This window comes from Ruditapes philippinarum, unplaced genomic scaffold (assembly GCF_026571515.1).
Source record: "Ruditapes philippinarum isolate M1 unplaced genomic scaffold, ASM2657151v2 ctg10840_1_1_1_1, whole genome shotgun sequence".
NCBI classification, from domain to species: domain Eukaryota; kingdom Metazoa; phylum Mollusca; class Bivalvia; order Venerida; family Veneridae; genus Ruditapes; species Ruditapes philippinarum.
In genome coordinates, this window is record NW_026853035.1 from 32422 (window position 1) to 45591 (window position 13170).

Here is a 13170-nt window from a genome sequence, read left to right on the forward strand (position 1 = left end):
GTCCTCAAAAATTCATTCGTAACGAACATTATGCAATCCGCACCAATATTTAAATGGACATATTCTCGGCACATACTGTCTTGAATTCATTTTAAGTTTACCATCATTTCATTTTTTCTTATTATCCAATCCATTTTGCTTCGACCAGACGTTCCAATCATTGTCGCAACAGACAAACATTTCAGACTTTTCAGACACGAATGATAAGAACATGGAGAAAAAAAAAGAATTAGTGCTTCGGATATTCAACTGGATAGGGAACGATTTTCAATTCAGATTTTGAAACTGTTCACATCATTTGGCGGCGTCTTTGATATACGACATCAACATTAATTTGTAAATAATTAATAGCATCCTCATCCTCGGAGAAAATTGTATGTACAATATTATTTATGTCACAACATTTAATTAATGTATTGTTTGTTGTTGTTTTATCGTATATTCGTCTTTAACGCTCTATATAAATTGCGGAAATTTGAACTTAAAACCGGAAGGATGATAACTGTACTCTACAATGTTTGTCTACATGGTGGTAAACAAACTCATATTTTAAATAAGTACACGTGCACTTTTTATATTCAGTTAAGAAACTCAATTATATTAATACCAATTGAAAAAAAATCTTATGCTGCTTAAGGATATCAATACTTTTTTCTATAAATACAGGATTTATTTTTATCGAGTTGTATGAAAATAGATATTTCATAGATGGCGGTAGCCACAAGTGAAATATGATAATAATTATTATCATACCATAAGATGAAGAATATAGAGGATATTCAACTTGTATCTATAATACGGGATTTATTTTTATCGTGTGGTATGAAAGTAAATATTTCATAGATGGCGGTAGCCGCGAGTGAAATATGATAATTTTTATACCACAACATGAAAATAAAGCCACGTATTTATAGAAAAAAACTTGAATTTTCTGTTTATTATATACATTAAATTTTCCTTTGATATACAATTTGAAAAATTTCCCTTAAATGTTGTGTACTTGCTGAATTTAGAAAAAAGTAGTGCGGCCAGACACCAGTGAAAATACGGAAATATGTTTCACTGCAGTGAAAGATAGATTTGTACAGTGAAAATACGTAAAGTGGGAAAATATGCATTTTTATATATCAATATTTCATAGTATTTCATTTTATTAGTAAACTGATAAATGAATGTATAATAATAGTAAACACTTAACGTTTTCTGTTATTTTTTAACAATTTTCTAATTTTGACATTATAATCCGGTAGACTTTTCTTTAAATTTGTGTGTATTGGCTGATTAAGAAGGAAATAGTTCAGCAAGACACCAGTAAAAAATACAGTAATTATGCTTTCACTGCAGTGAAAAATGATTTTTTACAATGAAAATATGGGGAAAAATGCATTTTATTTCATCATATTTCTCAATATCATTTAAAATTATGACATATAATAAATGATGATATTGATGATAATATAGTGACTAATTGTATTTCATTTTATTAAAATGAAATATCTGTATTTCACTGTACAATTATCTTTAAGGAAGGTTTTTGGGAAAACTTGGCATATTGCTAGGAAAATTATAATAAAGCATTTTAAGTGAAACAGATTTGGGGTCACCGCTGTCACTTCTGAGTTATCTGCCCTTGAATCAGACTTTTTTTACTAACATAAGGTAATTTCACGGGTAGAATAACTTATACATATGTCTACATCATCTTTTTTTTTTTACTTCTTGGTTATGTTTTTTCGTCTTTCTAATGTTGATCACAATACATAATTACACGTTAATTCCATATCTTATTTCTGTTAAAATGTTTCAGTTCGAATAAAGGGAATTTAATTTTTCTGTAAATAAGAAATTTCTTACCAAAATGATACAGATTTAGGAAAGAAGAGAAAATAGCAATCCATTCTTTATTCTGTATAGACTTTTGTCAGCATGGACTTAAACAGAAGTAAACTGTACATAGAAATCAACAATAGGTAATATATTAGATATATTTAGGCTTCAACCCCATAAAAATTGTGTCATTAATTTGCCTGAGTGTGCATTTAAAGTCACTAAAATTACACTAAATGCATTGCCGTTTTTAAATCGGTTGATTAACTGTTGCACAGGCTTTGGCTCCAACGTATCGGCGGAGAGACCCTGAAGATTTATGTTACACCAGTTCCCTATTCCATATCTGATTGTTAAATATCATGCGTGCATAGTCGTTGAGACCTGATTCATCTCGCTTTTTATATGGGCTTTGTATTTTTGTTTTATTTGGTGTGATCGAATCCTCGGCTGTCTGGATGACTAGTCCAGCGTGGTACGGCAAAAAGGGGGGGACGGAACCGAGATTTCACTCCTGTTTGAGAATGGTCATATACACATGGTGTTTTGGCAAACGATTTGTTATAGACTAAGTGTTGCAAGTATATGAAACCAGTTAGTATCGAGGATATAACACTGTTGGCCGATATCGAGGGATGTTCTGCTAAAACATGTCAAAGCCTTAAGAGTCGCCCCAGCCAGTGATATAAACCCGTAACTTACAAATTTCGTTTATCATAACTGTTTTTATCGCAATTTCATTTTTTGTAATAGAAATCTGTAAAAAAAAACAAAGAAAGGATCGCTTGGCGTGCGGATTAAGATCCAGACAAGAGCAAGCAGTTGTTCTACTAAAGAAGAAACTTTACACTTATTATTTCGTAAAATTCAATGAATGTATATGATAGTGTTTCTTAAGCTTATTGCTTCCTACAACCAATCGAACTAAATAAATACTGTATAAACTAAAAGTAAGAAAACAAATAAGAAATGCTAGGTCTTCAAATACTAGGTAAAAACACCCAAGAAAATCTAATTTGAATAACATAAGTACAGAATATTATTGTATTGATTGGTCTATTTTACTTCATTCTTAAATATGAAATCAAATTTTTATTATCATTTTTTACACATATACTTATAAAGCAAAATTAAGGTTATGCTAGTTCACGAAATTTCACTTTGTGACAATAATTATCAAATTAGTTTTAGACAGTAAGGGAACTAATTTTATATAGAATTATTACATAGTAAGCCGAACTCTTCCCTTTAAACATCACTGTAAGCTATTTATAAGTGGTGTTATTTCTATGAAGGAGATAATACGTAAACAATGAGTGAATTTTAAGTGTCTGAAACAATTGTATTGATTAAAAAAACACTATAATTGTGATAAAGAGCTTTACATCCGGGTATCTAACATACTTCATGTATGTCAATATGAATAACTATTTATTGAGACTGGATGGAGGGTGACTATATTGAATTTTCACAATAGATGTCAAAGCATTCCGAATTTATATGGACGACCATCTAAATATTATAGTTGAATTCGCTATTCTTAATTATCTGTATTTACATCAAATTTGACATATAAGGGGTGACGATAATACTCATATAAAAGCTGGTCAAAGTGTTCAAATTGACGTTGCACGGTCGCCCATATGGGCTTTCCGGCGCGACCTTAACGTTACGTTAAAATTTACGCCAATTCTTTAAATTATACGAAACCCTTTTCCAAACAAAAATATGCAGTTTTTAAACAGTGCGCACATCAGTTTGTATGTTAAACAAAATAGCAATTCGTTACTTTGCGCTAAAAAAATGATGACCGGTTTCTGCAGTTTCAAGATATGAGTACAATGACTTATTTTTACATTTTTTAAGGTTAAGTACAAACTGCACTGATAAACTTGTACTTGTAACATGGAACCTTGCTGAATCGTATCTTAAGTACCAAGAAAGAAATTTCAAGGAAAATATGAACGCTAACAAATCTTATTTCATCTATTCAAACGACTCTTGACATATTGTCTTGCAACAGAAAAAAACTTTCAGGTATTTTATTTCAAGTTCCGAATGTTTTCCAAGTATTTCTCTTTATTTGTCGTGGTTGATATGTATATAAACTGGAATAAACATTTTAATGTTAACAGAACAAGAAAGATAACCACATCACATGGATATCATTGTTTTATAGAACGGACACTCCAAACAAGAGTATATAATTGAGAGACAATTGTTACGTTTAGTAGATGTGTGCTTAAGACGCTTGAAGTTGTTTAAATCTCGTCCTGCTTTTATATAAAATTAAGGGGGAAAACCAAATTTCCTTGAAATTAAATCATTAAACATAATGTAAGTAGCATGCCTTAAGATCCATACGTATTTTCATAACAATTAGGAAAATGTATTTTAAAGTAAAATATTGTAAAGCGTACAAAGAAGTTAATTACTGATTGCATACAATCCACGTAAATTACCAATAGGCAAAAATAGCTCCTACTGCATCAGTCATGCAGAAGACATATGGTAATATTTTATTTTGCAAATATTTTGCGTTATTTTAAATGTACTCTGTCAAGTCGTAGTCGTTGTAATAGTTTATGCTAATAAGTGAATGTCTGCGTTTCTTTTTAGTGAGATAAAACCCAAATCACGCAGAGTATATCACTCATGGCGTTGTGAACAAAGTTTTTATCGATTTTTTTGTGGCCTACGTATTATTTTATGATACCGTAAATGTCCTAAAAATGCATTGTGTATCTTTAAATCATATTTTTTTTTAATTCAAGGACAATACCTGCGCTAAAAAAATAAGATTAACTTCTTTTGTTTTGCGCACTACTTAGTACGCGTAGCCGTTGGTCTGTATGAACTATTCATCATGCTTAAAAAGTGTTGATGTTAATGTTTTTACGTGAATATGCTATACGTGTATATGACCACACAACGACTTGATAAAAAACATTATTATGTTAGGGTGTTTTTGTGCACATTCATTTCTTGAGTATGTTATGATAGCCTGGCTATTTTCCGCAATCTTTTTGCGCGCTTTCATTTATGACATAATCTTGCGTAACAGTCACGCGCTGTAAATGCGTTAATGCGTTAACCAAAAGTGCATCGGCAAAGATGAAAAGCTGCCACATATTCCGAATTCTGTTATAAGTATGATAAGTATGGGGCACTATGCGTTTCCAAGATTTTATTTTCAATATATGCAAAAGTCCTACAATAGCGGGAAACATAAGCAAACTTGCATACATACATACATACATACTTACATAGAATCACATAACATAATGTAGTAGAAAACAGCTATTGAGATTTTCAAGAACAGAGCCTAACACATTCATATTTATTTAGGCTATAAAATTGAGCTGCGTATATATTATGTAAGTGAAAAGAATAAATATTACAAAATTCAATCATCAAAGACACACAAAAGAAAAAAGCGTTCATTACTTATCTCTTGCATAACTAATTTAACGACATATCTTAATCTGTCTATTAAATCACAATCAACGTTCTAATAACAATCGTTGCATATCTCCTCCAAAACAAAAAATAGCTAAGATTCAAATGTATTCTTTCCGAGTGACCAGGCTTACAAATTTAAACATAGATCTACTTGGCCTATTTATGTAAAAATTATCTATTTTAAAAAAGTATCCAGACACGAGGTTATTAATCTGTGTAGGAAGCAAACAACGAACGAACATTCAATCTATCAGACATTAATAAATTTATAAACAAAATTTGTAGATGCTTGAAAAGATTATACAGACCACCTGTATGTTTACTGTACATATAACTTCATTAGAAGACATATATCAATACAAATAATCATGATACCGCTGAAAGAACCACAACATAATTTACATATGGAATTGTCCCTAAAATTCAGGTCTATTTCCCTATGTATCACTGTTAGTCAAGACTGGTATGAATGTAAAATCTACAATATTCAAGGTAAGATATCAGGAAAACAAGACTGTTTAAACTGAAAAATACATTTCTTTAACAAAAATTACAAAGTGCTTCCTTGTATTTTATCTCTTTTTCTAACACGATCCGCATTTTCCCCCATTGAACATAGAAGAACCGAAATTGTGTATCATTATGCTATAAAATCACAGTTTGACGTTCTATTTTTTGACATGTGACGTAATCATTATACACGTGATGTAACCACTAAAAATGCGACGCGCAGAAAATAAGTACGGAAACAATTCAGGCTCAATTTAGCTGTGTATCAGGTACGGCAGCATTGTTTGTTGATATCGTGTTAGAATCGAAATAATATATCCAAATCGGTGATTTTGTCGCTTGATAACATAACTGTTTGTCGTTCGGATGCGCATCATTATATCACTCGGTCTACGCCCTCGTTATATAATTCCTCGCATCCGAACTCAAAACAGTGATGTTATTGAGCAATAAAATCACTGTTTGGTATATATTATTTCTCAAATATCAACAGTTCAGTGGTCAATATTTTGATATACGTTTTAGAGATAGCTACTTTTCTTTATCCCATATTTGAAAGTATCGGGAAGTTAGCACTTTACGCCTACATTATGAAATGAACTAAATAAGAAATTATATCCCAGTATTCAAATTACCAAGTATGAGTAACGTATCCGTTTTTGTACTCATACTCCTTGTCCGAAGATTGACGGAAAAAGCCGAAAAACTGCGACTGATGTTCAGATTGAAAGATGGATGAGTCTATTTAGATAGGTAGGGGTTAAGGAAGCTTAAGCGGCCAAACGTTTGCTTTTAAAATCGTACTTTTTACATTATATTCATCCTAAATAAATCGTGATGTCTCACTTATGGGTCATCTTGTTATATCCTAAAATTGATAATTGACAGTTCCACATTTCTATTTAAATAATTCAGTGAGTTAAAAGTCCCATAAATAATTTAACATTTAATCCGCTGGTGACAACTGATATTACCCGTGCGATCAGTGCAGGCCAAGATCATCCGACATTCGTACTTATTCTATAAATCTCCCTACAATAATTAATGGTTTTGTCAAGAATTAAGAATGGACAAGTTCATCTCTGTCTACTGTTTCGGCGTTGTAAGTGTTAAAGGATGATTATGAGTCAACATTTTTTTTATTAAACCTTATTTCTTCACAATGAACCAGGAACTCTTTCGGGTCTACTTACATGAAACAATAAGATATGTGCGTAAGTTGATTTGCACACTTGTATTTATTTCCTGTCTTAAGTTATTTTCAAAGTAGTTCTCATTGTATGTCCCGGATGATAAATTTGTATGTATTAACTGCGTCTTATAAATATAATAAGTAGAAGTTATTGTTAAAAGAGTTAGCGAATGACCTGAAACTTTGCACGTGGAGACCGATATAAGATTAATTAAGTATCTCATTAAAGTACTTTGGCACAGAAGTGACATTTGTTCGTTTTAGTATTTTCTGGTCGAAGATCAGTAAATACAAAGCTGACATTCAATCTCTGAAACAGCGGTTTAAAAACAAGCCTAACAACAAGTAGTTCTCAAAACAGCTTTAAACTAGCGATTCAAAAAGAACGAAATATTTTTTTATTTTGTTACAAGTATCCAACAAATTACAACACATTCAAAGTTTAAAAGTAGCGTTGGTTTATAGAATTGTCAATCACAATCACAAATTACGCGGATAATTATGATTTTAATCAATGAAAATGCTATTTTTAGCAATGTCGATTAACAAATACTACATAAATAAATCTGACTGCCGAGTAGTGGACTATATATGTTCTACATGGCGAGAATATTTTCGCTCAATTATTTACTTCAATTTTAAACAACAGATTTATCCTGAACAAAATACCTCGAAATAATAAGGATTACAAACCCGAAATGTAATGGAAATTCTTAATTTAAAATGACTTGTTTTTATTCAGGCATTGTTTGCATAACTTCTCCCTGAAGCAGGCGTAACGCACTCGTTTAGTGTGTGAGAGGTCTGGTGTTCAAATCTCAGTCGAGGCAACTTTTTTTTAATTCCTTTTTAAGTGTCTTTTTTAAGAAAGTAGCTATGATATGCAAGGATAAAGTGTGGTTGTCACAAAAAATGAACATAAATGAAATTTTTGAGTATCAAACTCTGGTGCCCTGCAAGATGAATTATAGTACATAAAAATAAACTTATACAGGAAACTACATACAGATATACAGTACGATTTACATTGCAAATTTCAGAAAATACCACAGAGCTTGCAGCCCTTTGATTATTTACATTGTGCGCACGAGATACTTTGTTGTTGCCACGATCTACTAAGTCATGCGGACGAAATATTTCAAATTATAAAAAAATAACAGTTCATTAATGAGTGTTATCTCCCTTGAAATTGTTTAACAGACTGTCAAGCTCAGAACAAAAGACATTTTCAAATCAAAAGAGTCTTGATATTGTTTGTACTTTTTAAAATGACATCGATCACACATATGTAATGTTATGGTGCAATTGAAATTACAACTCAAAAATGTAATGTTATGATATCTTGTTAATTACATCACATAAATTTTATGCTATGATATACTTAAAAGTACATTACAAAAATGTAATGCTGTGGTAAACATCGCATAATGTAAAGTCACAATCGTAATATATGTTAATTTAGTACCGATCAAGATTGAATTTAGCATACCAATCAAGATTGAACTAAGTACCAATCAAGATTTAATTTTGTACCAATTATATTATTTGTCATGTAAACAGGTTTAATAAAAGTTATATTATGCAACTCGCATTTTATTTTCAGTTAACATGTAAACAAACAGTAATTAATGTTAAGGTTGTAGAAACAGAAAGTACAAATTATCTATCTGTTGATATTTATTTGGATTTGATTATAATCAGTGAGCATTTTAAAATTGATGATATTATTATTGTCAGACATGTGTTCAATCGAAATTGTACCGAACTAGATTTTATTTCCCTTTGGATGTCAAATATATACACTCATTATACATTATCAAAGATTACACCCTCTGTGTTTACATCTAAACCCGCGTGTTGAAACTACCTGTAACGTGTTGAAACTACCTGTAATCTGTAATAAAATGATTGAAAAGTATGTCGGACAATCGGACTGAATTTAAGAATATCCATAGCCAACAAATTTTAACCAATGAGCATGAGTACATTAAATTTGTGCCCTTTCGGTTTAAATGTTAGCTACATAAATTGACTTCATTTAAATATATCGTATCCGTTCTGTGTACCCGAATATTGACGGAAAGAGCCGAACATGCTTATGATGTCTTATTTGTTAGCCTATTAAAGGAAATGGCCAAACATTTGCTTTTAAAACTGTACTTTGTTAAAATTTATATTGATCCTAAATATAATGAAGGGAATATGATTTAGATAGCCGTGTAGTCTCACCAGGCTGAATACGTTTGGTTCATCTTGATATCCCTTAAATTGATAACGGACTGTTACAAAAATGAAAGTTGGAATAGTCCATTTAGTAGGTTGAAAAACATCAATAAATTAACGTTTAGCTTCCTTCTGACAACTTACATACCCGTACGACCAATGCACACCACGATAAACCGGCACATTTAACATTTCCCGAGCGACCAGTGCAGACGACAAGTAGCCGGCACAACTTACATTACCCGTGCGACCAGTGCAGACGACAAGTAGCCGGCACAACTTACATTTCCCGTGCGACCAGTACAGACGACAAGTAGCCGGCACAACTTACATTACCCGTGCGACCAGTGCAGACGACAGGTAGCCGGCACAACTTACATTTCCCGTGCGACCAGTGCAGACGACAAGTAGCCGGCACAACTTACATTACCCGAGCGATCAGTGCAGACGACAAGTAGCCGGCACAATTTACATTACCCGTGCGACCAGTGCAGACGACAAGCCGGCACAACTTACATTTCTCGAGCGACCAGTGCAGACGACAAGTAGCCGGCTCAACTTACATTTCTCGTGCGACCGGTGCAGACGACAAGTAGCCGGCACAACTTACATTACCCGTGCGATCAGTGCAGACGACAAGTAGCCGGCACAATTTACATTACCCTTTCGAGCAGTGCAGGCCACGATTAGCAGACACATCTTTAATTACCCGTGCGACAATTGAAGGCCAAGTTTAGCCGGCAAAACTTACATTACCCGTGCGACTAGTGAAGGCCATGATCAGCCGGCATAACTTACATAACCCGTGTGACCAGTGAAGGCCACGATCAGCCGGCACAACTCACATTTCCCGTGCGACCACTTTAAGCCACGATCACCCGGCACAACTTACATTTCCCGTGCGACCAGTGCAGACGACAAGTAGCCGGCTTAACTACATTTCTCTTGCGACCAGCGCAGACGACAAGTAGCCGGCACAACTTACATTACCCGTGTGACCAGTGCGGACGACAAGTAGCCGGCACAACTTACATTTCTCGTGCGACCAGTGGAGACGACAAGTAGCCGGAATAACTTACATTTCTCGTGCGACCAGTGCAGACGACAAGTAGCCGGCACAATTTACATTACCCTTTCGAGCAGTGCAGGCCACGATTAGCAGACACATCTTAAATTACCCGTGCGACAATTGAAGGCCAAGTTCAGCCGGCAAAACTTACATTACCCGTGCGACTAGTGAAGGCCAAGATCAGCCGGCATAACTTACATAACCCGTGTGACCAGTGCAGGCCACGATCAGCCGGCACAACTCACATTACCCGTGCGACCACTTTAGGCCACGATCAGCCGGCACAACTCACATTTCCCGTGCGACCAATGCAGACGACAAGTAGCCGGCACAACTTACATTTCTCGTGCGACCAGTGCAGACGACAAGTAGCCGGCACAACTTACATTACCCGAGCGACCAGTGCAGTCGACAAGTAGCCGGCACAACTTACATTACCCGTGCGACCAATGCAGACGACAAGTAGCCGGCACAACTTACATTACCCGTGCGACCAGTGCAGACGACACGTAGCCGGCACAACTTACATTACCCGTGCGACCAGCGCAGACGACAAGTAGCCGGCACAACTTACATTTCTCGTGCGACCAGTGGGGACGACAAGTAGCCGGCATAACTTACATTTCTCGTGCGACCAGTGCAGTCGACAAGTAGCCGGCACAATTTACATTACTTTTTCGAGCAGTGCAGGCCACGATTAGCCGGCACATCTTCAATTACCTGTGCGACAATTGAAGGCCAAGTTCAGCCGGCACAACTTACATTACCCGTGCGACCAGTGAAGGCCATGATCAGCCGGCATAATGTACAATACGCTTGCGACCAGTGCAGGCCACGATCAGCCGGCACAACTCACATTTCCCGTGCGACCACTTTAGGCCTTGATCAACCGGCACAACTTACATTTTCCGTGCGACCAGTGCAGGCCACGATTAGCCGGCACAACTTACATTTTCCGTGCGACCAGTGCAGGCCACGATCAGCCGGCACAACTTACATAACCCATGCGACCAGTGCATGCCACGATCAGCCGGTACAACTTTCAACATTCGTGCGACCAGTGCATGCAATTAGCCGGCATACGTACATTACCCGTGCGACCAGTGCAGGCCACGATCAGCCGGCATAACTAACATTACCCGTACCACCAGTGCAGGTCACGATCAGCCGGCATAACTGACATTAGCCGTGCGACCAGTGCAGACCACGATCAGCCGGCATAATTGACATTAGCTGTGCGACCAGTGCAAACCACGATCAGCCGGCATAACTAACATTACCCGTACGACCAGTGCAGGTCACGATCAGCCGGCATAACTTACATTAGCCGTGCGACCAGTGCAGAACACGATCAGCCGGCACAACTTACATTACCCGTACGACCAGTGCAGGACACGATCAGCCGGCATAACTAACATTACCCTTGCGACCAGTGCAGGTCACGATCAGTCGGCACAACATACATCACCCGTACGACCAGTGCAGGCTACGATCAGCCGGCACAACTTACATCACCCGTACGACCAGTGCAGGCCACGATCAACTTATATCACCCGTTGAGCACTTTCAGCCAGCACGTCCGAACTTATTCAGGTTTTTTCCCTAAAATGATTTATGTTGTCTGCTGTTTTTTGCCAATCATTAACAATGGACATGTTCGTCTAAAATATTTGGCGTTGTAAGTTTAACCAACGCATGATTTCTTGTTCATACACCAAGAAGTCTTCCGGGTTAACATTGGTAAAACAATAAAACATGTATATAAAGTCAATTTCCACATTTGTATTTATTTCCTGTATCAAACTTATTTATCCATTGTTCATTTCCCGTTAAATATTTACTGCGTGTTATAGATACAATAAGGAAGGATGTGACTATTCGATAAAAATAAGTAGAGCTATCCTATTCACCCGAGCGTTGGCGTAAAGTTTGCGTACGACCTCAAATATTCTAAGTCCATTGACATATGGATTTGAAACTTTGCACATTTGTTCAACATTATAGTCCTAACAGATCAAGTATGGTGACATAATTATGCTCCATTTTTTACTTAAAATATACTTTAAATTTTACGTACCACCTCAATTATTATCATATTGTATTGACATAATATGACTTTGAAATTTTGAAATTTTGCATACTTGTACACCCCAACCTTACGACAGGAGGAGGTAACTATAAACAAACATTTTAAAATATGGAAGTTAACAAACTTTACTTTGGCCGAGTACTAGTATCATTTAAAGATACTTCTTGTTACGTTTTTATTCTACTTCGCAAATATGATCAATAACCCACTTGACCCAGAGGAAATTATATAAGTATCCTTAAGAATATATATGTAATGAACAATGGATTGAAAAAAGTGGGTCTTTCCTTTTATACTTAAAGCAAATGTTTTTTCGTTTTGCGATTTATCACTTTATATAGTAACCATTTTTTCGAGATCGCGCAGTCTACTCTGTTGGTCGTTACCAAGCCACCTGTCGGAAACCTAAGATCATACATGTCAGCGTACGCGTTCGAATGTAGTTTCAATAGACATATTTTAATGAAATTACTACGCATCGGAACCCCGCGCTTCGCTGCTGTACTTAGCAGGGGGATTTATCGTTTGTGTTTCGTTAGAGCCAGTGCATTTGATCTGAGAACGAAAGCGCTAAGCATGATGGTGACAGTACGACAGTAAAATAGCGTAACACGACAGTACTGTGGTGACAGTCAATCGTTTTGCATTAAAATCCTATTGGTTTCCTACTAACAGACATCCCTGTTGAATAATTTCCAGGAGTCAAAGTTCATATATGTCTTTTATTGAACGCATATTTATCTATATTTTTATTTATTTATTTATTTAACAACATGTTCAATAGAGTTTAACACAACT